General features: G+C 50.9%; 1 pseudogene; it reads right to left on the reverse strand.

Moving 5' to 3' along the window:
• Positions 1-20959: 20959 nt before the first annotated feature.
• Positions 20960-22703, reverse strand: LOC146187333 (uncharacterized; annotated as a pseudogene).
• Between the last annotated feature and the right edge of the window lie 5001 nt (positions 22704-27704).

Here is a 27704-nt window from a genome sequence, read left to right on the forward strand (position 1 = left end):
TATCAGTGCAAGATCCCCAGGCATCGAAATTACCCCGGAGCCCTCCACTACGGCTCCTCTTTCCCTCTTTCCACTTCCACTCCCAACTCATCCCTCCCTCTACGGCGCGGTTCAGGTGTCCACAGAGCAAGTGTGACAGATACTGCACCTTTCTTTCCTGTGAACCAATTTTAATTCGAAAAAACATCACTTCGCTATGTTTACAGATTTCTGTCCGCAGATCGCGTTCGCAGGCCGCGTCGGCAAATTCGTGTCCGCAGCAGTTGATTGATTGAATGTCCTTTATTGAATGGGAAGGCTCATGGCCATCAGTTCAGTTCAGTCGTTCAGTCGTGTCCGACTCTTCGTGACCCTATGGACCATGTTACGCCACGCTTTCTGGTCTCTCACTATCTTCCTAACATCACATAACTTCATCTGCAGTGCCTCGAGGATGTCATCTAACCATCGCGTTCGCTGCCTACCCCTTCTCCGGCGACCCTCAACCTTTCCCAACATCAAATTTTTCGCCAGCGACTCCTCTCTTCTCATCAGATGACCAAAGTAGCTGAGCTTTAACTTTAGAATTTGACCCTCCAATGAGCAGTCAGGGTTTATGGTCGACAATATCGACTGATTTGATCTTCTGGCAGTCCAAGGAACTCTCAATAGTCTTCGCCAGCACCACAATTCAAACGCGTCAATTCTTCGGCGGTCAGCCTTTTTCACAGTCCAACTCTCGCATCCATACATCACAACTGGAAAGACCATAGCACGAGTTATACGGATCTTGGTTGGCAGACTAATGTCTCTGCTCTTTACTAGGCGGTCAAGGCTAACCATTGCTCTCTTTCCCAGAAGCAGGCGTCTCCTAATGGATGGAGGGCATGGATGGGGGTAAAGGGGAGTAGACAGAATGTTCATTATTTAGGTCATCGCTCAAATCATATTGCTCTAACCAGGCCACTAAGCGAGCCATACTTCGCAAATATCTGTGTGTTATCATCAGTTTCTAGAAGGGAACTGTAGTTCAGGCGGTAGGGTTTGATCTCGGAGCGTCCAGTAGAAAAAGCAGGACAATCCCAGAGTAGACGAGATATGCCGCCGCGCATTAGAGTCGTACAGTGGGGGCACGCAATCATTTCCTGTGTATACTGATGCCAGCGGGCCATAATACGTGGCATGTATAGGCCACATGGGCGATGAGCTTATTCAAAAAGACTTCTTGACTTCGGGTGAGGTGGGTTTTTCGCGTAAAAGATGGGTCTGGTGTGGCCACCTGCATGCGATGCTGACTGAGGCTACAAAGACTGGTCCGAGTATAGTGCACATAGGACACGAGAAGAGGTGTGTTGCCCGCCCAAGGTCGAGTAAGGATGAAGCAAGGGGGATGGGGAAGTAAATGTGGACATCTCACCTGCCAAGGCAACCGCGGCGTGTGCCGCCGCATTGCCCCCTGATTCGTCCGAGTGATCCGGGGTCCACTGAATAACGACAGTTCTGATCGCGAATTGATGGCGTTTAAGAAGGCGTTGTATGGCCGTAGCAGTTGCATTTTCTGAACCCGGAGTAGCGATTTCCTTGTAAGCTTCATAGGAATCAGTAAGAATACGTATTGAACCAGTTCCGGTGCAAGGCACTGCTGACAAGGCTCCCCAAATCGCGAGGAGTTCAGCATGAAGAGGGGTACCTTGAGGTAGGTGGCAGGTATAAGCTCCTGAAAGGGAAGGGTTGTCATCGCATACCCACCCCATAAATGCAGAGTTGCTATTAATTGAAGCGTCGGTGTATATGGCAGTCGTATCAGGGATTCACTCTTGTGGATGATGGGCAGCGAGCAGCTCCCGGGGAATGACAAAATCGCGGTTTATAGGTCGGCGATGGAGGCGTGTGACTACTGGCATCTCCCAAGGGGCAAGGGATACATATAGGGCTAGTGTTTTGTCGTTACGCTGTTCATACCAGGCCAGCAGGCGACGCCTTTGAACAGTGTTCTCTAGATGCATTCGATGACGCGTCTGTGATTCGGAAACGATGGTAGTGAGGCGTGGAAAAGCGGCCAAACGCTCAAGTTCGGCTATAGCAGTGTGCTTAGGTAGACCGGTAATAGTGCGTAGTGTTGCGCGATGAAGGCGTTCGACCTTAGCGAAGTCAGTCTTCGACAGTTGGAGGACGGGTATGCCATAGAGGATTTTTCCGACCGCCGCTGCTCGGGCCATCGCACGGCAGGTATGTTGCCGCGCACCGCCGTGCCGGTTGCACAGGCGACGAATAGTGTGGAGCAGCGCTGGCCAAAGGAATTGTAGCTAATGAACCCATTTCTGGGGACTGTGGCAGCTTGAGATGGGCAGGCCAAGAATGCGGATTTTCCCATTTGAGGAGGTGATGGTGTTGCCACCGATGTGAAGCTGGATCTGGATACTGGAGTTGGTTTTATGTTTTCCGTCGATGCTAATCAATTCTGTTTTATGTGGTGCGAGTTCGAGGCCAATTTTTATTAGTGCATCCTCAAGACAAAGAAGGGCCGCCTGAAGTTCAGTCTGCATAGAATATTTGTCTGCGTAATTAGCTGCCTCAGTCCAGGCGGTAATATCATCGGCATATATAGCGAATCTTGCGCTTGTGACGAGTTCCAGATTCTCAGCGACGCGTGTCATGGCCAAGTTGAACAATATGGGTCCGAGAATGGATCCCTGGGGTACCCCTTATCCAAGTAATAGGTTTTGGGCACCCATCCCGGAGCTTTGCCATGTAGCTGAATGGGTCTAGATGTAAAAAAATTGCGGATCCAGATTTGGGCACGAGTACTAGGAAAGCGTTTGGAGAGTTCCTCCAGGATAACCTAATGGCGAACATTGTCAAAGGCTTTGTATATATCGAGAGCCAGGAGACAGTCAGGTAGCGCTTTACGATGAGCTGTATTCAGAACTCTTCGCAAAAGCCAAAGGCAGTCATGAGTTCCGAGGTTAGGGCGGAAGCCGGCTTGAGCTGAATGAAATCCAGGACTGACGTATTCAGTGTAGTGACTAATTCGCGTATGCAGCAGGCGCTTGATGAGTTTAGAGATTTGAAGTCGGGGCGATTGTACGCAAATTACTAGGAAGTCGAGGGTTTTTGCCAGGTTTAGGGATAAGGAGAATTTAGAGAAAGCTAGAGATCATCCGGATTCTGTTTCGGTCTCCCAGTAACAATTAATGACGTCGAGAAGGGTAAGAATTAATGATGTCGAGAAGGGCATCCTGGGCTGCCGAGTCGAGATTGCGAAGCTCCTGCCAACTGACTCGGTCATGCCCGGGTGTGGAGCGAGCTCGGCCTCTTCCGAGGGCTGCTTGCAGTTCTCCCTTAGAGAATGGGCGATCCAGGTCTGGATCAAGGTTTCTGACTGGGAATATCGAAACTGCTGGTGGAGGCGTTAGGCTGGCGTGTGGGAAAAAGGTGCGTATAACTTCAATATCAGCCGCGTTGCCATTGAGAAGGAGCTAGCTCGGAGAGAGGTGGGGCTTCGCGTGCCTTGCCATTTAGGCCACGAAAGATGCACCAAAGTTGTGATAGGCCCGGTACTTGTCCAAGACGGTCGCATGTAGAGTGCCAAGCCTCACTTTGCAGGTGAAGCTGGTATACTCGGATAAGCTTAAATTGTCGTCGAAGAAGTAAGAGGTCTTTGGGACGTTTTCTGTGTGTCCGAAAAAGTTGCGTGAGCTGATCTGCGCGGAGCCAAAGTTTAGCCAAGTGAGCATCCATGCCAACTGTGGAATCGTCACAGGGGATGTATTCGAGAGCTTGAGTGCGGGCATCTCGGAGTACAGATAGGAAGGAGTAAATATCCGAGAAGGGGGTCGTAGTATTAGCACGAAACTTGTCCCAGTTGAAAAACAAACGTGTTGTCCGAACACGAAGACATTTACGATTGAGAGTGAGCAAGATGGGCAAGTGATCACTACCCCAAGAATTAGAAAGGACTTCTCAGCGCCGAAGAAGACGCGGTGATGAGAATGTAAGGTACAGTGTAGTGCCCGCTTCAGAGGGATGGAGACCGATACGGGTCCGTGTGTTAGGTTCCTTGCACAGGGTAAGAAGAGTTTGATCAAGGGCGTCATATAGGTGTTTACCACGTTGATTAGGCTGAGATGAGCTCCAAGCTACGTGATATGCGTTGAGATCTCCGCCGATAAGAATAGGATAAGGGTGTGCTGCGTTTTCAAGGTCAGGGAGCCAGGTACAGGGTTCTGCCATGATGTTACCTGGCCGCAAATAGGCCGATGCCACGACAAAAGATTTTTGGCTAGGGGGGAAGATATTTACTGCAACAATCTCCCGAGTGGGAGAGCAAATGAATTGAAGCGAGAGCTGAGTGGAAGGACAATCGTTTCGGATTATGACGGCCGCCTGTCCCTCTGAACGGCCGTTTTTATGTTGGATAGTAGGTGTCTGGTAAGTGCAGTAACCAGGAATTTTCAAGGACCGCGCGTTTCTTGAAGGAGCATGGAAAGAGGACGGCGCTGAGGCACAAATGTACGAAGGGTACGACCGTTCTGATTGAAGCTTCTGCAGTTCCATTGAATCCCATGAGCCATAGCACTCATGAAAGAGGCACAGATTTACGGCGCTTACTATCGCTCTGAGTGTGGTACGTTGGAACTCCTCAAACATAGTCTGCAGATGGCTCTGCATGGAAGTGAGGGCAGCACTAAGAGTTGCATTAACGTCCTTTCGCAGAGTTTCTTCCAGCGTCTGTGCCTCTTGGGCGTGTTCCTGTCGGATTAGCCCCAGCATGTGGGTATAGACGGAATCAGACGTTGTGGCCGGCAGGTAGGCGAACGGCTTTTGCGGTCCTTCTGTGAGCGGCTGCGTTACGGAGTCTGGGAACGAGCTTGGGTGTCCTTTGTTATCTTGTCCTTGGTATCATCTCCCGGAGATGCTGATATTCGCGGCGTAGTTCAGATATTTCTGCTGTGAGGCTCTCAATGACCTCGGCTAAACCTGGAAAAGAGATCTTTTCAGCATATGATACATGTTTGGAGATGGTATGTGAGGATTTCACCTGATCCGTATTCGGATCATCCGACTCCTTAGGTGCCAAATTGTCGACAGGCTTTGCATAAGCTCGAGCCGGGCTATGGGCACTCAGGGCAATATGCGTGGAAGCCCCGCAGGCTACGCAATGAGGAAACTGCTTGCAGCCAGGGTCCTCAGGGTGCGGGTTCTTACCGCAATGCCGACAAACGGCGGGAAACGAGCAGTATTTAGCTAGATGGCCGTTGCGGTGACAGTTATAACATGCGACTGGGCGCGGGCGGTATTCACGGACTCGTTTAATCTCGTAGTCGAATACTAGCCGAGAAGGTAATGCGTCTGATGCGAAGGTCAGAAGTAGCAAATTTGTCTTGCCGAGTATGCGTGTGTCTGTGATTTCAGCTGTCTCGCAGCGCAGATGTGCCATGATATAGTCAATCGTGAGGCCTTCTTTAATTCTGATGGCACTCGCGTGCTGCCAACCGCAGGCTGTCTCAGTGGGGACGCGTCCACATCGAACGCTTGGACAGAATCCCGCGTTCGCGCGACTAAGCGGGTCAATGTACACAGCTTCTTGAAATGGTCAGCGTTCCTGACAGTTATGCGGATGCAGTTAGCAGCAGAATCAAAGCGGAGAATGGCAATATCCGAAAAATACTGAGACGGAGCACTTTGCTCTATTGCGTTGCTAATAGCCTGTTTCGGGATGCTTGTGACATGCACTTTGTTAAGTGGCCTGATCAGAGCAGTGAAATGGGGACGACTCACCCGTTCTGTGTGCAGGCGTTGCGGGGACACTTGACGCTTGCGATATACGTTGAAGTTATGCTGCATCCTGTAGCTGTCTTAACCTGAGCAGCAGGGCTTGCAGATACAGTCAGAGCGGCGGCATCCATTTCCTCGTGCACTGTCGGCAATAGCGGGCAATCAAAGCTCCCTGTAGCCTTTGGCGTTTGTGGCGTCGGAGTCAGCGTTCGGCTAGATGCGAAGTACGGCGCAGCGTCCATCTCCTCGTGCCCCGTCGGTAAGAGCGGATAATCGCAACTTCTTGTAACTTGGCTTGTCTGTGGGGTCGTAGTCGGTGTAACCTGTGGCATTTGGGGCGTCGGAGTCAGGGTTCGGCTGGATGCGAAGTATGGCGTAGCGTTCATCTGCTCGTGCCCCACCGGTAAGGGCGGATAGTCGGAACGTCTTGTAACTTGGCTTGACTGTGGGGTCGTAGTCGGTGGTTAGCCCGGAGTGAAAGTCGCGGGACGTAAAATTTTGAAGGTCACATCTTCCGGATGCGCTGTGGCGGCAGCGGCGCCGCCCGGCTGTGGCCCGGGAGCAGCCGTGGTTTTGATGGACCCCGAGAGCGTCGATTAGGCAATTCCTGGTCCTTGAAAGCTTCGACTTGAACAGCGAGTCGAAAATAAAATTGTTGCAAACAAGTGCCGAACACCTTCACTGACCGTTTCGAGTGAGATCAGGCCATATTGGGTCTAAAATTCGCAAACACAATTGGAAAAACACGGAGCCGAGGTGAACCGCGCGTCAGCTCGCTCTCAGGGCGCAGTGCGTTAGCAGTTGTGATTGAGAAGGGGTAGAGGTTGATGAGTGGTGTCAATCGATAGAAGGTGACGTAATGTTGTGTCCGAAAAATATTTACGCCACTAAGTTACTTAAGTAATTAATTACTCGCTAAAAATGTAAAAGCAGAGGCGAAAACGGTCTCATTAGCCAATGGCTGGGCGCCGAATTTGAATGCATCGAATACTAAAATAGTTAATTAAATCAGTCAATTAACGTGACGTCAAGGATGTGACATCACGCAACCTGAGTCGAGCCAAAAAAGGGCATAGGAAGAGATTGGCGCGCAAATTGAAAGTACCAAAGACTAAAGTAGGTAATTAAGGCAGTCAATTAGGGTGTTGTCAAGGATGTGACATCACGCAACCGGAAGCAGAGCCGAAAAAAGGGCATAGGAAGGGATTGTCGCGCAATTTGAAAGTACCGAAGACTGAAATGGGCAAACAAGAAGTGAATCATTGTGACGTCACGCAACCGGAAGTAGAGCCGAAAAAGAGCATAGGAAGGGATTGGCGCGCAATTTGAAAGTACCAAAGACTAAAATGGGCGGTGGTATTAACATTGCCACATAATGCAAGGAATTATTTCGGGCTGGGGCGAGCCCAGGGTGGTCTCCAGTCGGGAGCGACCTCTTGAGCTCGCGTGACGAGGGCCAGTTGCGTAGTTTTTCTTGGGCTGGCCAACAGCTAGTCCCATTCCAGACCATAGTATATGGTCTTGGGTGGCCTGCGTCCCGTCACCGCAGTGCCGGTATGTAGGGTTGTATTCTCCGTTCGTAATTAAAGATATTCGGTAGGGACTAAAAATGGACTTTGTTTGTAGGCGTCTGTGTCGTGGCTTGCGCCCGGTTCAGATGTTGTTGTTGTGGCTGTAGGAAGAAGGAAAAGAAAATGCACGGGCCTGCTACTGGCTCTGTAGCTGAGCCACCTCCGCTGCCTTGTGCGGACAGAAGAGAAAATAGAGGAGAAAGAAAAAGAAGCTGGAGAGAAAGACGCGCGCCGCAACAACAGCCATCGTCCACCACCTGAGCGGTGGCGGGTGTAATGACGGCCTACAACAGATAAAAATTCGGTGGCTGGCTAGCACCCGCCGCAAGCGGCGTTGACCTACCGTCCCAGCCCGGTAGGGCCAGGAACTGCCACCCTTCCGCCTACCGGGTGCAGATAGGGATGAGAGGCGGAAAAGTTCATCTTAGCTCGCGAACTCATACGAGATTGATGTGATTGAGAGATCGGTTGCGGAGAATTCGCGTCGCGAGCACGGTTACAGAAGTTTTGGCGAAATTTTGAGCGGTGATCTTTGAGTCGCTTAGAATAGTTTTGGTGCGGGGATCCTCGATGGCCAGTGCCATAGCTACTTCCTCTGCCTCGCATATGGTGCCAGCATGAAATGTTATGGCGTTAATGAAAGCTGACTTAGGAGTGGCGATACATGCCACGTATGCTCCGTTTTTGATGTGTTGAGCTGCATCCACGCACACTGGCTGTGGATCGTTTTCGTACTCTTTTTCAAGGTTCTGTGCCCTTGTCTTCCTGCGGGTATCACGTCTACCTGTTAGCATGTTTTTGGCTATTGACTTAACTAGTCTACTAGTAATGTCAGCTGATGAATGGGATGTTGCGCACACCTCCTCAGTGGGGTGTATGTGGAGCTTGTAGAGAATTACGCGTCCAGCAACGCTGTGTGAGAAGCGTGTCACTTGGGCTGTGTTATGGGCTTCAATTAGTTCAGGTAGCATGTTAAAAAGTCCCAACTGCAGTAGCCGATCTTAAGTGGCGTATAGGACAGGTCAAGGGCCGCTTTGTATGCTGTTCTAATTATGCTATTAAGTGCATCTTCCTCCCTATGACGCAGATGATAGTACGGGCAGGCATGCATGATTCTGCTTATCATGATAGCTTGATGGATCCTGCATAGGTCGGCTTCTATCATACCCCTGCGACGTGTGGCAATGCGCCTCATTAGCCCACCTATCTGGGGCGCCGTGACACGTAGCCGGCGTATAGCTTCTGTGTTCTGCGTGTTATTCTGATTTAACATTCCGAGAACTCTGATCATGGCTACCGGGGGTATCGGATTGTTGTCAGTGTGTAACTGGATGGGTTCTCGAAAATCTGGTTCTGCCTGTGAAACTTGTTTGTTCCGTATAACTTAGAGTTCCGATTTTGCCGGTTAACACGTAAGGCCGTTTTCCTGCACGTAAGACTGTACCGTGTCGATAGCTCCTTGTAATGACTCTGTAATCTCTCCATGGGAGCCAGAATTGGTCTATATGGTGAGGTCGTCGGCGTATAGGGAATGATGTATCGGTGGGATATCATCTAACAGACGCGGCAGGTCGCTCATAGCGATGTTGAAGAGAGAATGTGAAAGTACGGCGCCTTGCGGTGTTCCTCTCGTCTCTAGCGTAATTTTGTCGCTACTTTTGTGAATGAAATGGAGCGTAGCCTTACGCGCGTTCAGAAAGGTAGCGATGTAGTCATATGTCCGTTTGCCTACGTTCATCTTTGAGAGGTGAGTGAGGATGGAAGCGTGTGACCCATTGTCGAAGGCTTTACTCACATCGAATTCTAGGATGGTTCGCGTGGCTCTTATGCGTTTTGGATCTAGAATGTCATGTTGTATTTGCCACATGATGTCCTGAGTCGAAAGACCTGCTCGAAACCCAATCATGGACGGGGGAAACGTGCCTTCCGTATCGGCGTGCATGAGGAGCCCGCAGGCTCCTAATGCACACCGATGTCCTAAATATGTTTAGGACACCATTAACTTCCCGAGACATTACGTTAGCGAGATTGGGCGGAGGTTAGCAAGAAGTGAATTAAGCAACCAGCAGCAGCATCCGTGCTTTCGCATTACTCCGATGCAGATTCTGCAGTGATATTTAATTTTTATTATCAAACGAAGAGGCGTCCGTTTGCTGTGCGATGTCAGTGCACGATAAAGTTCCCCAGGTGGTCGAAATTACTCAGAAGCTCTCTACTGCGGCTCCTCTTTCTCTCTTTACACTTTCCCTCCCACCTTCACCCCTTCTCTTACGGCGCGGTTCAGGTGTCCGCAGAAACAAGTGTGAAAGATACTGCTCCTTTCCCTTCATGTGAACCAATTATTAAAAATTAAAAAAAAAATGCGGATGTTAAAGAGGCTATCGCTGAACACTCACAGTATCGCGGGGAGGTGGTGAAGGGTGGCTGTCCCTGGCCCTACGGGGCTGGGACGGTATACTCTAAACACGGTAACCTTTGCGTAACCTTTGTGGTGGTGGTGGTTAAAACATTTATTAACAATTAAATGGTTACAGAGAGGTGTTTGGGTTAGAGACGTATCGGTCTCCTCCCCTCACAATACTAGGTGGAGGCCCTATTCCGGGGCCCCATTGGCAAGCAACGCCGCCCGCGTCCGTTGAACCAAGGCCTTTTGAGCCGAGCAGGGCCGCCTCCCAGTCCTCTCTAGTTGGATTGGGGTTGGGAGAAATGGATGGGTTTGACTGGCACGCCCAGAACATGTGGAAGGTGTCAGCCACTTCCCCACAGTACTGGCACGCACCATCAAAGGACGGGTTGAAATGTTTATGCACTGCCGGGAACAGTACAGTATAGGTAAAAATTTTGATGAGGAGGCGCTCGTCAGCACGATCCAGTCCCTTACAAGGGTAGCACGTGTGCTTCTCCTTGTAGTAATCGGGGATATCTTTGAATGTAAGGGCCAGATTGTCGGATAGGGAGTAGGCTTCCAAGGACAGGGAGATATCCCGGGGAGAGACTGCGCGGGCGGCCTGATCGGCCTGTTCGCTTCCTTTGAGTCCCTGGTGACCGGGTGCCCAAATGAGGTTATGCGGAGTTGGGTCTATGTATCGGCAGCTAGACTGCAGTATACGCTGGGCAAGCGGGGGAGCCCATCCCAGCCTATAATTCCGACAGGCCCCTCGCGAGTCGGTGATGATGTGTTTCGACTTGGGAATACTGAGAGCCAGAGCGATAGCAATCTCCTCCGCGTGAGTTGTGCTGTAGGCTTTGAAAGTTAGCCCGTTAACCGTATTTGTATTGTGTACGACTGCAGCCGTATACCACCCCCGTGGTAAGGGCCGGAAACATCTCCATAATACACGTTTTGCTGGTGACCATAGTATCGCTCCAACGCTTTCGCGCGCGCCTGGCGACGACCGTTATGGTCTTCTTTGGACATGTTGCGGGGAAGGGGTGGGACCCGGAGGGCGCGGCTGTAGACTTCTGGCACTCTCATCCTTTCCTCAATGTGGTAATCATGTTTGATGTGTAGTTGGTCCAAGAGGCGGCGACCAGACGTGGTCTGTGTAAGACGCGTGCATTGGCTTAGTAAGTGGGCTTCTCGTAGCTGCCGGAAGGTGTTCACCACGCCCAGAGCCAGAAGTCTCTGACTGGACGTGCTGACCGGAAGGTCGAGAGCCCGCTTGATGAATTTCCGGTGGATGGCCTCCAATTGATCATAATCGTGTTTAAGCAGCTACAAGTAGGGTGTCGAGTATAGGATTCTGCTCGTTACAAAAGCATGGACAAGCCGCAGTGCATCCTTGCTTCGTAATCCGCCCCGCTTGTTGAAGACCCGGCGAACCATAAGGCCCACCTGGTCTCCCACCATGCGAAGCTTGGCCAGAGTGGTGTCAACTCTGCGTTGATGGTGTAGGAAGAGGCCAAGGACGCGGATCTCTTTGGCCTCCCGTATTGGTCCCGAGGGGAGACTGATGCGAAGGTGAGTTGTGTCCCGAGGGGATGGACGTACGTCCACCAATTCACATGTAGCTGGGGCGCACTGGAGTCTACAGTAGGTCGCGTAGTCGTCGACTACGGTCGCCGCTGCCTGCAGGCAGGACCCCATGTGGCCCAGGTTACCTTGCGTGGCCCAGATTGAGATATCATCCGCGTAAAGTGCATGATGTATCCCGGGAAGAGAAGCCAATCTCGAGGGAAGATAAAGCATGGCTAAATTGAAGAGGATGGGAGACAAGACAGTGCCTTGAGGTGTTCCCCTCGAGTTGATGGTGTATAGCCCGTGTTCCGCATCTTGTATGCGTATGTAGGATTGGCGGTCTGTAAGAAATTGTTTTATGTAATTTAATGTTTTGTGACCACAGTTGGTGTGACTGAGGTGATCGAGGATTACTTCGTGCTTCACATTGTCAAATGCGCCTTTAAGGTCCAAGTCCAGGACCACCTTGCCATTATGGGGACATTCGACAGGATCTAAGATGTCGTGGTGGAGCTGAAGGAATATATCCTGGGCTGATTTGTGAGGGCGGAAACCGAACATGGTGTCCGCGAAAATGTGCTGTGTTTCGAGAAATTCGGAGGGTTCGTCGCGCACCATTGTCTCTATCAGCTTGCCGACACAAGACGTGACAGAGATGGGGCGAAGGTTCTCCTCATCAATAGGTTTGCCGGTTTTCGGGATAAAGGTGACGTAAGCCGACTTCCAATCGAGAGGGAGAGGAGTGTCGCTGTCCTAAATACTATTGATGTATTTGAGAAACACGACATATGCTGCATCGGGAAGGTTTTCCAAAAGCTTGACCGTAACCTTGTCGCGTCCGAGTGCATTGCCGTGTTTCATCTTGCTTAAGGCCGCCCGGAGGTCGTGGAGCTGGAACGGAGTGTCCAGCTCCGTGTTCCCTTTGCCTGCATACGAGTAGGCAACCGCCCGGGGGTCCTTGGTGGTGCATAGGTATCGGTCCCTGAGCGTGTGCGCTAGCTGTGTTGTCGTTCCTGTAAAGTTGTGCATGACTTTATATAAGTGACGTTGGGTTTCTGTGCGTGTTTGTGTTGGATGGATGAGCGCCCGGAATAGGCGCCACGTATTACGGTCAGACATCTGGCGCGCAGCCGTGTTGCACCTGTCGACCCAGTTAGTGTCGGCTAGCTGAGAAGCATATTCCGCGGCTTGATGTGTGAGTTCGAGGATGCGTTTTTTTGAGGCGTTTGTTATGTTTCTGTTTTTTTTTCTCCATCTTTTGGTGAGGCTGCGGCGGGCCTCCCAAAGATGTAGGAGGTGGTTGTCTACGTCCGTTTGCGTTTCCGTGAGCTGTATCTGCCTTTCGTGTTGTTTCAGTGCAGACGTGAGTGATTTGTACCAGGTGTCATATCCCGACTGAAGGGGGTAAAGGTGCACATTTTCACATCGAAGTATACATATAATTTAAAGGCTACACAATGTAACCTTTTCATTTTTAACCTTTGTAAAAGTTGCAAATGGTAAAGGGTACTTCTTTTTATGCATAGGTTACGCCGCTCTTTAAGCGCTGTAACCTTTACACAGGTATACATCATCGTGTTAGGCATAGGTTACATGCTCTAAAATGGGTAACCTTGGTACGCCACAATGGCTGGCCTAAATATGGCAAAGCTTTTCTTGCAACTTGCTGAAGGTGATAAAATACAGAGGACTGGTGGATTTTGATTTGAATGGAATAAATATTGGTCAAACAAGAGAATGGTTTAGAAAGAAGAAAAATGACAAACATTGGTATGATAGTCAAATTGTCCATGGACTCCAACAACTTCAAGACTAACGTGACAACAAACTTCGCAAATAGTATGTACATTAAAGAAAAACTAAGGAATGGGACATATGCACGTATGTTCAATGCATCATTTTTGCAAACGTTTGCAAAAAAAAATATATATATCGAAATAAATGGGCATGCAAGGCACTGAAATATGGGAGAATATTACAGTATTACTGTTGGCATTTCAAACAGAACCAAGTTGAACAAGCAACCCAATAAAGCGAGTTCACATGAAGTCTTGCCTCAAAAAAGAGCTCGTCTACAACATATCACTCTTATTGCAATGTAAATATCAAATAGGCACTGTATTTGCAGTACTAAACTGAACAAAATGAAATGCGAATAATTCAAGACCAAGTGCTAATTCAACTTGACATTATGGTATGGATACAACAGGCACAAAATATAAATAATAAAAATATCGGGAAAAGCAATATTGTGATCACATATCTTATCACACGTTTTAAAAGAAAAATAAAATGACTACATTAAAAGATCAAGAAAAGGGATAGGAGCAGAGCAGATAACATGAGTTCTTTTAAAACTTTCTGCCGCATACAAACCTAAACAACAATCAATCGATTTAGACATCTTGACTAAACAGCACACAGACAACGTGCACCTAAGAGCTTTTTCAGAGGTGCGTAAAATCAACAAATTCAGCAAGGGTCTTTTAGTCTTTTGTACTTTCGGATTACACGCCAATCGCAGTATCTGTCACTCGCTGAATCCCGCTATCATCCTCAAGGTAGAAAAGCGGAATTACGAAGAGCGTTTCTCGACGCGGGGGGAGAAAGACGAAGACGCTGTTCCAAGCGGTTGCGTTTCTCGATGTTCTCCACATAAAGGCTTCAATCGGCCTTTTCCCGAGGTACTGCTCAGGCTAATGTCAGCAGTAATGACTACCGTACTGTTTTGCCCCGTCTTCCAACTGATAAGCTAGCCGCTGACTCCGTTTTCTTGCATGCGGACCTTGCCGGGGGCCCGTACCGGGCACAAGACTTCAGAGACTGCCTTCGGAATGTTGTGGACCTCGAAGAAATTGGTTCAGTTGGCCAATTTCAATTATCCCATGTAGGAATTGTCACCTGCAAATCGGCACAATCGAAAGAGAAATTGGTGGCTTGCGGTGATCTCGTTAAGGACTGTCGCTGTGTCGTCTTTGACTTAGAACCAAAAGTGGTAAAATTGAAGCTTCTGTGGCTTCCCGAGCGCTTGAAAGACGTCTTCATACGTGAGGAACTACAGGCGTACGTGAAGGTGACTTCTATTGCGACAGAAAACTGGAAAGTGGTGGAAATGGGATTTGAGAACGCTGAACCTGGATGTTGTGTCTCTCGCTGAAGGAGTCGGCGTTGGCGACGTCCCACATGTGCTTACTATTTGTGGTATACAGAGCCTTGTTTTAATGCCAGGCAGGTCATTGCTATGCCCCCGATACAATAGTGTTGTCCACATTCGTAGGCACTGCCGTACGCCGCGTTCTGAGGACTACAGACGCTTCGGTCACACTGCAGAACAGTGCGTCGTTACCCACGCGGATAAGCTGCAGCATCGTGTACGGCCCCCCGACGACGCTCTACAAGAGCATATAATGAACACCACGGAAGTGCTTGACGCGGCTGGTGTCCTCTCAGCCGCTACAGTGAACACGGCTTCCACAGCTAATGCATCGGTTGTTCGTCGGGGTGACTCCAAGGAGAGCGAGGAGAAAGTGGAAGAACGTGAGACGCTGCCTCGATATGACACGCTCAATCTGGCACATTTTTTTACGCAAGCTTGCCATAAAGCATATTATAGCAACTCAGGTAAATTATTTTCCGTAAGAAACCGGAGCAGGCTCCCGCTGTTATCGTTGTCGGTGAGCCATTTAGAGAAGTCCTCATCCCTTGTGGTTAGTTCCACTTCGCGCAGAATCTGTGTCCTTGATGCCCTTGTCCCTACACATGCCCTGCCGGGGTGGTGCAGTGGTAAGACGCCCGACTACTGTGCCGGAGTACCCGGGTTCGAACCCGACCTCGGCGGCTGCCTTTCGATGGAGGAGAAGCGAAGAGGCGTCCGTGTGCTGTGTGATGTTGTGGTTGTGGCTGTAGGAAGAAGGAAAAGAAAATGCACAGGCCTGCTACTGGCTCTGTAGCTGAGCCACCTCCGCTGCCTCGTGCAGACAGAAGAGAAAACAGAGAAGAAAGAAAAGTAAGAGGGAAAGAAAGACGCGCGCCGGAACAACAGCCGTCGTCTACCACCGAAGCGGTGGCGGGTGCAATGACGGCCTACAACAGATAAAAATTCAGTGGCAGGCTAGCTAGAATTTCTAGGCCAAGAACTCTCAACTCGTCCACCTCTTCCAATGCCTGATTCCTAATCTTTAGGGTGACTTTTTGCATTGCCAATTTTTTTCTTCCATTCTTGCTTGCAACATGAATGTAACTGGACTTTTGAGGTCACAATCCCAGACCTGCATCTTGGACGTACTCATCTATGGTATTTAAAGCCTCTTGCAGATACCGATTCTATCTCTCAAGTTGTTTATGAACAGACCAAATCGCGACATCATCTGCGTATATCATGAACCGCACTTCTGGTATTTCAGCTAATTTTCACGCCAATGGGATCAGTGCGATATTGAATGGCAAAGGTGCTAACACTGACCCTTGTGGCACGCCTCTGTTCGAGGTGTAATTGCCAATTTGTTTTCCGTTTTCCCGGATAGAAAACGTCCTGTCCTTAAGCAGATTATGTACTGCTTTTATAACCTGCAAGGAATATACATTCCATGTTGCTAAGAATCTTGGAATGTAGCACGTTGTCGAATGCCTTCGCGACGTCGGTAGCCACAGTGCGCACTAGGTGGCTATAAGATGATACGTGTATGACCTCTTCAGCGAGCATAGCCAGTCCGTTTTCTGTGCCAAGATTTGCTCGGAACCCAGTTTATCGAGCATGGTATTTTTTATTACTTTACAACCACCCTGACAGGCGAGTGGCTATCATCTTTTCATAGATCTTGCAAATTGTGGGTGTTAGCGAGATAGGCCGCAAAGATTCTAGGCTTGTGGGGGTTTCCCAGCCTTTGGTATTGGGACCACCACCGAGTGTTTCCAGCCGAGTGGAATGTCTCCTCCTTGCCATACCTCATTTACCACATCCAACAAGCTGTCAACTGCGGCTCCTTCTAAATTCTTGAAAACTTCATAAGGAATATCGTCATGTCCAGGCGCAGTTTTACCATTCGCTTCTTCTATAGCAGCCAATAACTCCAATTTGGTAAATGGTTATGTTATTCCTGTTTTATCAACCGCATCCACTGTCGGTTTAGGCGCCGGATAATGTGCATGGTTCGGGAAGAAAAGGGCAGCAGCCTGATCTGCAAACCCCTCTGGTGTAAGCTGTAATGCGAGTCTAATACTTTCCGCATAATTTTTAACCTGCCGCCTCTTTTCCTTGCCATGGAAAGTCCTCCAGAGGGCCTTGTTGGTCGTTCCTGAGCCCAAACGACTGCATCATTCATCCCATCTCCTATCAGCCAGTTGTTTTTCATATCGGCGTGCCTGTGCCGTCACTCTGTTTACCTCAATTTTTCTTTGCATGTCTTCACGATGCCGACCAGCCTGTATCTCGGCCCGTTTTCGGCGTGCCCAAAGTTTTAGTAGGTGCAGGTCGAGAGTTGGCTTATCTTCATTCTCTGTAGTTGTAATGGTGTGATCCTTGAGTACCGTTTGAAGGGTGGTAAGAAGAGTATTCGGGCTAACTGAATGAGTTAGAGTATCTTGCCGTACACCATCCCAATGTGTTACAGAAGCGTTCTTTCGAAGTTTTTTCATATGTCCCAAATTAAGACCAATACTAATGGGGACATGGTAATCACCCCACGCATCTAATTCCGCCTGCCATTGTGGTGCACCAGGGCCCTTCCACCACTTCAAGTCTGGTGAGCGTGTTTGTGTTCCAGGTAGTGTTGCGACTCCTGGGTGATTTAGCAGTGCAAATTCCATTTCTGTGAAGGCAGTATGAACTTGATCACCCCTTTTAGAATCATAATCATATCCCCATACAGTGGGCGAAGCGTTAAAATCTCCACCGATTAGTATCGCAATTCCAGGGTATGAATGGCGAATATGCTTAACCCATCCAAGATTAAGTACTTTGTTTCTTAGCCGAGCGTACACGGATACTAATATAAGGGGCGTTTTGTTTGGACGCATGAGTACAGCAACTACTTCCTGCTGAGTGTTGCACCACTTGCTCAAGTCAAGTGGCGTTTGGGGAACGCTGGCCCTAATATAGACGGCATTGGATTGGTAAAACGTTTATTCGGGGCCTGCGGTAGAACGCGCGCTCGCGCGCGCTCGCTCCGGACGGGGCCTACGTCGTCCTCTGGGCACCGGCCGCGCGGCCTGGGTCCCCGCTCGCCGTGGCCGGCTCGCTGGTTCCCTGCCGGGCCAGCGCCTTGATGACCTGCTGGACAGCCCAGAGTTGCTCCTCTTGATTGTCGCTCAGTGCGGCTGCTTCCAGTCGCGGCGGGATCCTTCCAGACTTAGCTTCTTCCTGGTACTGGGTACAATTCCACAGCATGTGTGCGAAGCCGGCAGTCTCCGTTCGGCAGACTCTGCATTTGTCTGTCGGGTGCGTCTCGGGATACATTCTATGCATCAGCAACGGGCTGGGGAGTGAGCCCGTCTGTAGCTGTCTGAATAAAACGGCTTGCTCTCGACTGAGCCCAGAGCAAGGGGGTGGAAGAGTTCTGCGAACTAGGCGGAACACCTTGGTTATTTCGTTGTAGTCCGTCATTCGGTCTTTGGTGCTGAACCACAGCGGCCAGTCGACCGAGGCGCGGTCCGTTAGCGCGCGCGCCTCGGCGTGTGCCGTCTCGTTGTGGTTGGCATTGCGGTTTGACGCCTCGCCCGCGTGCGCCGGGAACCACTTGATTCTCACTGGTCTGCTGCCATTGTCGTTTTTGGTTGCCTGCAGTATGCGCACAGCTTCTTTCGCTATCCTGCCTTTGGCGTAATTTCTCACCGCCTGCCTCGAGTCGCATAGCACTGTGTGGCAGTCGCGGTCGGCGATGGCCAGGGCGATGGCCACCTCCTCCGCTTGCTCTGCCTTGGTGCATCTCGTGCTGGCGGTCGTGCGAACGGTGCCGGTCGCGTCGGCGACGACCGTCGTGAACCCGTGTATCTTGGCATACTCAGCCGCGTCAACGTAGCGTGCGTGTGTGTCGGCCGCGTGCTGGTCTATCAGCGCGTTGGCTCTCGCTGCTCTCCTCCCTTTGTTATACTCCGGGTGCATGTTCTTCGGTACCGAGTCCGCTCTGATGTTGCGCCTGATCTCATCGGGGACGGAGAGCTGCGTCTGCTCCCTGCCTTGATATCCAATTCCCAGGTTGTCCAGGATTTTCCGGCCGGCCTTGGTCGTAGACAGTCTTTCGAGCTGTGCGGCACGTTGGGCCTCCGCTATCTCCTCCAGCGTGTTGTGCACCCCTAGCTGCAGGAGGCGTTTGGTGCTCGTTGTTTCGAACAGTCCCAGTGCCGTCTTGTAGGCTCTGCGGATGGTATATCTATCTTGTTTCTCTCGCTCTTGTTCCACTTGTGGTAGGCCGCCACGTACGCTACGTGACATATGACGAACGAAGGGATCATTTTGATCAGGCTCTCTTCCTTCATTCCACTTTTCTTGTTCGTGACTCGTTTGAGTAGTCTCGTGGCGTTCGCCGCTTTCGCAATGAGCCGGGTGACGGTCTCGCCGTTTCTGCCGTGCGTCTCGATCGCCATCCCCAACACTCGGATCTTGTTGACTCTTGGGATCGCGTTTCCCTCTCTGGTCTTGACTTTGATTGCCTCGTACTCTCTCGGGCTGCTCTTAGGTTTGCGGTGCTTGACGGGCGGGTAGACGAGGAGCTCCGACTTGCTCGGCGAGCATCTGAGCCCCGTTCCGTCGAGTTGGGCTTCGATCGCATCAACGGCCGCCTGTAGGGTGGATTCGATGTGAGCATCGCTGCCCCCTTCCACCCACAGCGTTATGTCGTCCGCGTATATTGTATGTCGGACTTCCTTGAAGTTCCTGAGCCTTTCGGCCACTCCTATCATCACGAGATTGAAAAGCACCGGCGAGATGACCGATCCCTGAGGTGTGCGTGTGCTTCCCAGCTTCTTCTCTTGTGCTTGGAGGTCCCCCGCTCTGAGCTCGGCCGTTCTGTTCGTGAGGATGTCTTTGATGTAAGTATGATCTCTCTCCCATGTTGAGTTTCGAGACTTGGGATAGGATCGCTGAGTGCTTCACCTTGTCGAAGGGGCTCTGTAGTTCGAGTCCCAGTACTGCTTTGTTGTCGCCAGTTTTGCCGTCGATGATCTGGTGCTTGAGCTGTATCATGGCGTCTTGGGTACTTAGATGCTGCCTGAAGCCAATGATCGTTTCCGGGTAGAGATCTTCTTTCTCGAGGTATTCTTGCCACCTGTTGATACAGGACGTGCTCCAACACCTTGCCCACGCAAGATGTGAGCGATATGGGTCGGAGGTTATCCGTGTCGGATGGCTTGCCCGGCTTGGGGATTAGGATGATCTTGGCCTTCTTCCACTGCGTCGGCAGCGTTCCTGTTTTCCAGCATTTGTTGTAATAACTCGTGAGGCTTTCTATGGATTTGTCGTCGAGGTTCTTAAGCGCCTTGTTGGTGATGCGGTCCAGCCCGGCCGCCGACCTGCTGTTGAGGTCCTGCAGTGCCGTGCGAACTTCTACGTCTATATCTCTGTCGAGACGGGCGTTGGGCAACCCCCCGTACGGCCCATGGCACTCCGTGGACGTAGTCGGCAGGTATCTGGCGCTGATGCGTTTCGTCACCTTATCGGCGCCGTGTTTAGTGACTTCTCGATGGATGAGTCTCGCCAGCCGGTCCCTTTGGTGTGACTTAGTCTTGGTTTCGTCGAGCAGATGCTTCAGCAAGCTCCATGTTTTCCCGTTGTGCATCTGGCCGTCGGCAGCGTTGCGTATCTCGTTCCACTGTTGCGCACATAGCGCTCGACTGTGGTCCTCGATTGCTCTGTTGAGTTCTGCGACTTTCTTTCGTAGCCTACGATTAAGGCGTTGTTGTTTCCATCTGTTGAGAATGGACTGCTTGGCCTCGATAAGTTGGGCCAGTCGGCTATCCATTCTGTTCGTTTCGAAGTCTGTTACTATGTCTTTGGTTGAGTTTCGAACATCTTGGAGGATCTTGTTGGTCCACGCGTCGATGTCGTCGATCTCGGTCTCTTCCGCTTCCTGATTTCTGTTATCTCTGAAAGCAGACCAATCGATCCACGTATGTTTCCTGACTTTGGTACTGCTCTGTTCCGGTATGACGATTTCCAATATCATGTGGTCGCTACCGAGGTCCACCCCCGTGTTCCTCCACGTGATCGTGATCGGTTCGTTGTTCTTGACGAACGTGAGGTCGGGGCTGGTATCTCGGGACACGGAGTTGCCCATTCTCGTTGGGTAAGCTGGGTCGGTTATGAGGGTATAGTCGAGTTCCGCCGCGTCTTGGGATAGGTTTCTGCCTTTCGCATTACTTTTGACGTAGCCCCACGCCGGATCCATCGCATTAAAGTCGCCGCATGCGATCAGCGTGCTCTGGCCGGCCGTCGTGCTTGCCTTGTTAAGAATGGCTTTAAACCTCTGGAGTCTCCGCGATGGGTTACTGTAGATGTTCAAAATGAAGATGCTGTTTTTCTTTGCTTGGTCGGTATGAGTTCGGTGAGCGTGTGTTCAATCCTGACATTGCTTAGCCGGTGTTCGACGAAGGTGAGTCCCTTCCTGACCAGGGTGCACAGGCCTCTGCCGTCGGGCGGGCCCGCGTGCACCCTGTAGCCGGGTAGGGACGGCTTGTCCGTTAGTGTTTCTTGGAGGAGGAGCACGTCGGGCTTGCGAGCCGCGTGCTCGATGTACTGCTGGACGACTGCCTTCTTGACGAAGCCGCAGCAGTTCCACTGCCACACTGTTATGCCTGTGGAGTTGGAGGCCATGATTGTCCGATTCGGAATTCTCCGTGTTGCTGCGCTTGGTTGACTTGATGCTGTACTGGCGCGAACGTTGGGTTGCTTAGTATTAGTTGCACGCTTCTTTCCAGATTGTTGAGTCTATTGACGTTCTCCGTATGGAAGGCTTCGATGGCTTGCTTCATCGATTTGATCATATCCTCGAGGCTGTTGAGTTTGCCTCAACGTTGTTGTTGCTGCTGTCGGTGCTGCAGTTGCTGATGTTGTTCTTGGTCTTGCGCGATTCGACGGCCCTCTTCTTCGTTGCCGGCTTCTTGTCTGCGTCGGCCGTAGTTGCTTCGGCCTTGTTGTTGCCGCTCGGGCTGGATCTTTGCTGTTCGACGTTGCGGAGGGCGTTGCGGATCTCCGCGATTTCCTTGGTGAGGTTGTTGATGGTGGCTCGCAGGGTCGCGTTCTCCTTTTTTAGGGCCTCGTTGATCTCTCGTTCCTTGGTTGAAGCGTTGTCTTCTGTCTTGGCATTGTAGCTCGGATTTGTCTTCATGATACCTTGTGCGGCGTTGCCCCAACCGACTCTCACGCGACAGTGATCCTTGGGTTTTCGTTTTTTGCGCGTCTCTGCTCTGGCTCCTGCAGCTGCTATTTCTCGACTGCGCGCGGTCTCTCGATGGCGTTCTTGACTTATGGGCAGCTGGCTTGTCAAGTGGTGGGAAATCGCTCTACGACGGCAGCTGATGGCTGACCTTTCGGCGCTCCCACTGACGCTTGCGAACGACGTAGGGAACCTTGTATCTGGCTTTACATTCTCTGTCGGCGGTCGGGTGAGCGCCGCCGCAAAGTTTGCATTTTGGTGTACATTTGTGGTCATCTTTTGGGTTCGCTTGGCCGCAGCCCCTGCAGATCCGGTTGGTTGGCGTCGGGCACACGTCCTTGCGATGCCCGACCCGACCACACTGGTGGCAGACGTCAATTTGCTTTCTGTACAGGTGGCACGGTATGAGCGTGACACCATATCGGACAAAGTTCGGTACCTTGGGTCCTCTTAAGGCTACTATGATCGTGGTCGTGTTGCGAGTGGGTTTCTGTCGTTTACAATGTTGCTGTCGAGATCTTCGGCTTTCTCGTCGACAGGGATGCCTCGGATGATGCCCTTCACGGTGTCGTACGGCGCCGTGAGGTACGAGCTGACTTCGAAGGTCTTGTCTTGAATGTATATAGCTTGAATTCTTGCGTAGCGGACGGCGTTTTCTTCCTTGGGCGTGCTGATTACCATTATATTTTGTTGCGCGTTCAGGCAGATCGTGTCCGATGCGTTCTCTTCGTTCGTGATCTTGGCCGCTGCGAGAATGGCCGCAGCGACGGTCGTAGGGCCGATCTTGGTGATATCGAGTCCCCCTCGCGGTCTGATTACGATCTTGTTTTCCTCCAGCGGCATGGCTGGCATTCTCGCTGCCTTGATGGCCGAGGCTCTAAAGTTCTTATTTCCTTTCGCTTTCTTGCTTACTTGGTTGTCGGTAACGGCGATCTTCGCGTCGAGGTCTCGTTGACGGAGTCTTGACATGCGTTCCCCCGCGAGCGTCCATCCATGGCCGCGGTGGAATTCCTCTGGTGAAATTTCTTCGCCTTGAACTTGAACGGTCATTGGAGAGTCGGAGATCGTTGCCAGAACGGACATTTCCTCCATCTCGGGGCTGAGTGGCTGCCGCCGAGGCGGCTAGCCGCGGCAGCCGCGACAGCGACGAGGCCTATCGCTCACGCACGGCGGTGATGAAAACTGTCCGGTAAATCGGAGAAAAGGCGTACCTTTGGGAACTTTCAATATCCGTCGGTGCTTTTCAACTTCACGAACACATCGAGATAGAGAAAACTTCGATTCGCGCAAATTAGCACTGCGAAATTATTCATAAATGACGGAGCCGACGTGAACGCGTCCGTTCACTTCGGCGATCGCAGCGCCACCCCATATAGACGGCAGCTTTTCCTGGCGTTTCAGCCTCTGCTCTTGCTCGTTTATCAGGGATAGAAGGACACTGGTACCCTATATATCCTGTTATTGAATATAACCTATTCTGTTTCTGTATCAAGAACGCCCAGAATGCCACTTGCCGTACAATAATTTTGTCTTGATTTCCCCAACTTTATTAGAGAGCCCTTTGCAGTTTCATTGTGTAATCTGTTGCCACTTGTTTCGGCTACTTCTATCCATGATGTAAGCTGCTCTGAAGGAGGTGTGTCAGTTGCGTAGTGTGTCCAGTAAAGCCTCTCATATTGGTGTGTTAGCGGCAGGTTTACAATTCGGAGCATCCACTAACCTTGCTGTCATACTGCCTGCAAGCGTTTCTTTCTGTTTTTCTGAACTCTCCTTTCGGCGTTGGGCTATACGCGCTTTCTTTTGTCGCAGCTGTGCAATTTGTGCGGAAAGCGTCGCAATTTCTTTTTCTATTGCATCCTGCTGGCTTGCGCAGTCTTCAAGTTCCGGAAATTCATCAGCAGTGAATGCCACCGTGCCCCGTTTTGTGCGTCGTCCATTCTTCAGCGTAGAAGCAAAAGATGCACTGTTCTGTGCAATCACCGAAACAGGCTCTTCTTCAGGAGGATCATGAAACAGCTCTTCGGCCAGAGCTGCAAATCTGTTTTTAATCACTAACAGTGCCCATTGCTTCCGTCGTCCAGCCCTTGCTAACTCGAGCTTTCGCATTTTTGTTGGACACTGACAGGAAGTGATATCGTGATCATCAGATTTGCATAGGCTGCATTTGAACTTCACCTCTCCCGATTCAGTAATGTATTCAGGGTTAACTCCATATGGAAAACATTTCTGCATATGACCTTATCTGTAGCGCCTGTAGGAGTGCACCGGTCTAGGTTTGTACGTTTTGGGTCGCACTATGCGGCCGTTGTAGTAAAATCTGTCCGGAAGGGTATCTGGTCCCTGTAATGTGATCAAAAAAGTGCCTCTGTTCCCCATACGACGTGCGGCTAACATTGAATGTGCTCCTGATATCAGTTCTCTGGCCACCGTCTCCGGGGAATCTTGTAGGTCTAGGTCATAGACGACACATCGCTGAGTGTTTGGCCCAGACGCAAAATACGTCTGGACAGGAAGATACTCCTCTGCTGTGATTAGAATCTGTGTTACTCTGCTCATTTTTTGTGCATCCCCAAGTGTGGCTAAATGTATTGTGCCAGTATTGCCAAGTGGCTTACAAACCCCTGGTAACCTGTGGTACGAAGAGCTGCGCCCATCACTCTCTGTATAGCTCTGGTGGGTATCTTTGCGATATCAAACTGCACTGTTGGTCTGATATGCACTTTGAAGGATTGCTGCAAGGCTGGTGATGGATAAGCATAGGCTAGCTTATCAGGGGCGGCCCTTATCTCCTTTGCCGGCGGTGCGTTTACTGGTGGCTCAGGTAGTTTGACCAGCCGGGATGTCCGTTGCGAAGCGTTAGTGACGACTTCCTGTTGCACATCCATAGCCTGATGTGTATCGTTTAGCTCGGGTAGCTGCCCGTCGCGTATTCGAAGTATTGTCCAGATTGCTTTGTGGCCAAGTGCAAGCTCCAGGTAACGGCTCGCTACCGCAGCCTGCCGTTGTACTTAAGTGACAGCGACTACCGGAGGGTCCATTGGCGTCCCCATGCTTGACATCTCATCAGCGCTGAGGCTCCGCGGAGCCCCAGTAGAACTAGCAAAAAAAAAAAAAAATCCGGCACATGGTAGGGAGCCTGCCACCTGCTCTAATCCTACCAAAGATGCCGCCCCGGTTACTCCAGCCCCTGAGGTCAATGCTGAGGAAAAGCGTGCAGGTCAGGCCACTCTACCTGCAACTGAGGCCGTCCCTCCTGTAGAAGAGCATCTTCATAAGCGCCAGGCACATTGCGGATCTGACTCAAGTGAAGATGGGGATCCGGTGAGCGCGCAGTATCACCGCCGCCGGCACACGTCGAAACACAAGGGAAAGTGCCAACGTTCGCGTTCTCGCAGTCATGGTGGAGGTCCGGAGGCGACGTCGCCGTCTCCGAAGAGAAAAATGCAAGTCTAGTTAGCACTTGTGTGGTCACCATGGCGACCCCTGAGGAGAAAGTGTTTGCAACGGTGAATCTGCTGGGCCTTAAGTCTCATCAGAAGCAGGTGCAACTTCGCCGACTTTTCAGCAGCATGCGGCTTGATTTTGTCGCCGTCCAGGAAACGAAGATTGAGAGTGAGCAGTATACAGAGAGGGTACTAGGACCATTTTTGTCTGATTACAATGTTATTGTGACGCATGCTGTTGGTTTTTCGGCGGCTTGTTTCTTGTTTTTGCAAATAGCTCTCCCTTATTCTGCGTTGTCTTACTATCTAGACTCTGAAGGGCGGCTAATAAGCTGTTATTTTTTGCTCCACAGGAAGCCATGGAGACTTATCAATATTTATGCGTCCAATAGTGCAGCTGAGCATGTTGATATTGTGAGCACTGTTTGGCGCTTCATCCTTCACACGGATAAACGTGCTGCTTCGTCTTCATCCTGCTCTAGATACCCATCTTCATCGTGGAGTGTGGTTCCCTACAGTGTGCGACCGGGGCTTCAGGTCTGCAATAAAACCTGATCCACCCAGCCCGACCTTACACGTGGTGAAGGTGCGGCTTGATATCTCCGCTGCTTCATCACCTGCATCTACCTAGAGCTCCGTTCTGGCCGCCGTTTGACCTCGACCACCATCGTCATAACCCAAGAGGGCCACTCCGCTGTTCTGGGTTCTTCCAACTCCACCCCAGCTCCCTTTGCCACTTGGACTGTGAGCAGCCGTCAGCGCGACCGGCAGATGTTCGCCGGTCTCCGCGGCGAGGACGCTGATGACTATCTCGACAGCTACGACCGGGTCAGTGCTTTCAACCAGTGGAACGATTCTCTTAAACTAATTAATGCGTCCTTTCACTTGACGGTTGTGGCCAAAACGTGGCTCCTAAATCATGAATCGACGATTCCGGACTGGGCTACCTTCTAACAAAAGTTACGTCAGATTTTCTGCGCTCCTACTGTTCGCACGGAATCCACCAAGAAGAAACTAGATGCCCGACATCAGCGGTGAAATGAGACTTATACTTCTTATATAGGGGACATTTTCGCACTTTGTCGGTGCATAAGTGACAACATGCCAGAGGCCGATCGGGTTCGGCACGTCCTTAAAGGTATTGGGCCACTCGCCTTTAACGCCTTGGCCGTGCAGTACCCAACCACCATAGACGCCATCATATCGACTTGTCAACGCCTGGACGAGCTACAGTAAATACGCCTGCAGCCTGATCCCACTTCCTTTGGTTCCACTGCCGACTCTGACCTCCGTGCGCTTGGCGCGGATTAATTCGTGAAGAACTCTCGGCTCAAGGCAATTTGTGCCGCAATGCATCTAAGGCACATCCTTCTAATGCTGGCCTGCGTAGCACTGTCAAAGAAAAGCTGGCCTGTATGACTTCTTCCCCCCCACACCGGCCGCTCCTACCACCTGTCTTGTGCCAACGTATACGCCCAGGTCACGTCCTTGCCGCCTGCATTTGGAGCGCCTACGCCACCGGCGCCTACCACTGCCAATGTCGCCGCATGGGCACCACCTGCCGCGGCGCCGACATATTACTCCACCTGGCGCCCAGCTTGTCCTGTTTGTTATTACTGCGGGTACTGAGGCCATATTTCCCGTCGCTGTCGTCGGATGCTCAAAAATGAACGCCGCGACTACGACTCATTTGAAACAGACTACCCTCCTCGCTTCTCCGGCTCTAACCACCGTTCATTCCCTGATTATCCGCGACGTTCATCACCCCAGCCAGAAAGTCCTGAGGTGATGAAAGAAAGTGTAATTTCGCCAAGAAAGAAATCAAGATCGTGGGCCACCTCGTCAGCCGCATGGCATTCGACCCGACTCTGACATGCTTGCCGCAGTTTTGAACTGACGTGAAGGATGTGACGTCACGCAACCGGAAGTAGAGCCGAAAAAAAGGGCATAGGAAGGGATTGCGCGCAATTTAAAAGTACCAGTCTAAAATGGGTAAACAAAAAGTGAATTATTGTGAGGTAGATGATGTGACGTCACGCAACCGGAAGTAGAGCTGAAAAAGGGCATAGGAAGGGATTGGCGCACAATTTGAAATTACCAAAGACCAAAATGTGCAAACAAGAAGTGTGTTAAGCAACTAGAAGCAACCAGAATCTACCAACAGCAGCATCCGTACTTTCGTATTACTCCAATGCAGATTCTGCAGTGCTCTTTAATTATTTCGCTATATTTATTCAGGTCTTCTTGTTTGCCTTGCTCAAGTGGCACTCCTCCACCTTCTAATGTGCGATGCCCCCCCCCCCCTCCTCCGCGCCAGCAGGCAATAGCTCTTGCTCGAGAGCTGCAAGAACATAAGTTAAAGGCGATTGACAGTTGAGCTGTGGAACGTGGTCAGCGTGGCGTCACTGATATCTGTACATAACAAAGTACATCGAAACTCTTGCCGCGACAAAATTCGAACGTTTCTGTACACCAAGCTTCAGCTTTCTGTGAGACTTTCCATTACACGAACTGTATTTTCAAATATTACGAGCGCGACTTATCAGCTAAACGGGGAGTAAAAAGCAAAAACCAGCGCAGGATCAACTTACAAGTTCAAGGACAAGCA

The sequence above is a fragment of the Amblyomma maculatum genome, chromosome 6, assembly GCF_055883805.1.
Source record: "Amblyomma maculatum isolate TAMU_Amacu chromosome 6, ASM5588380v1, whole genome shotgun sequence".
NCBI lineage: Eukaryota > Metazoa > Arthropoda > Arachnida > Ixodida > Ixodidae > Amblyomma > Amblyomma maculatum.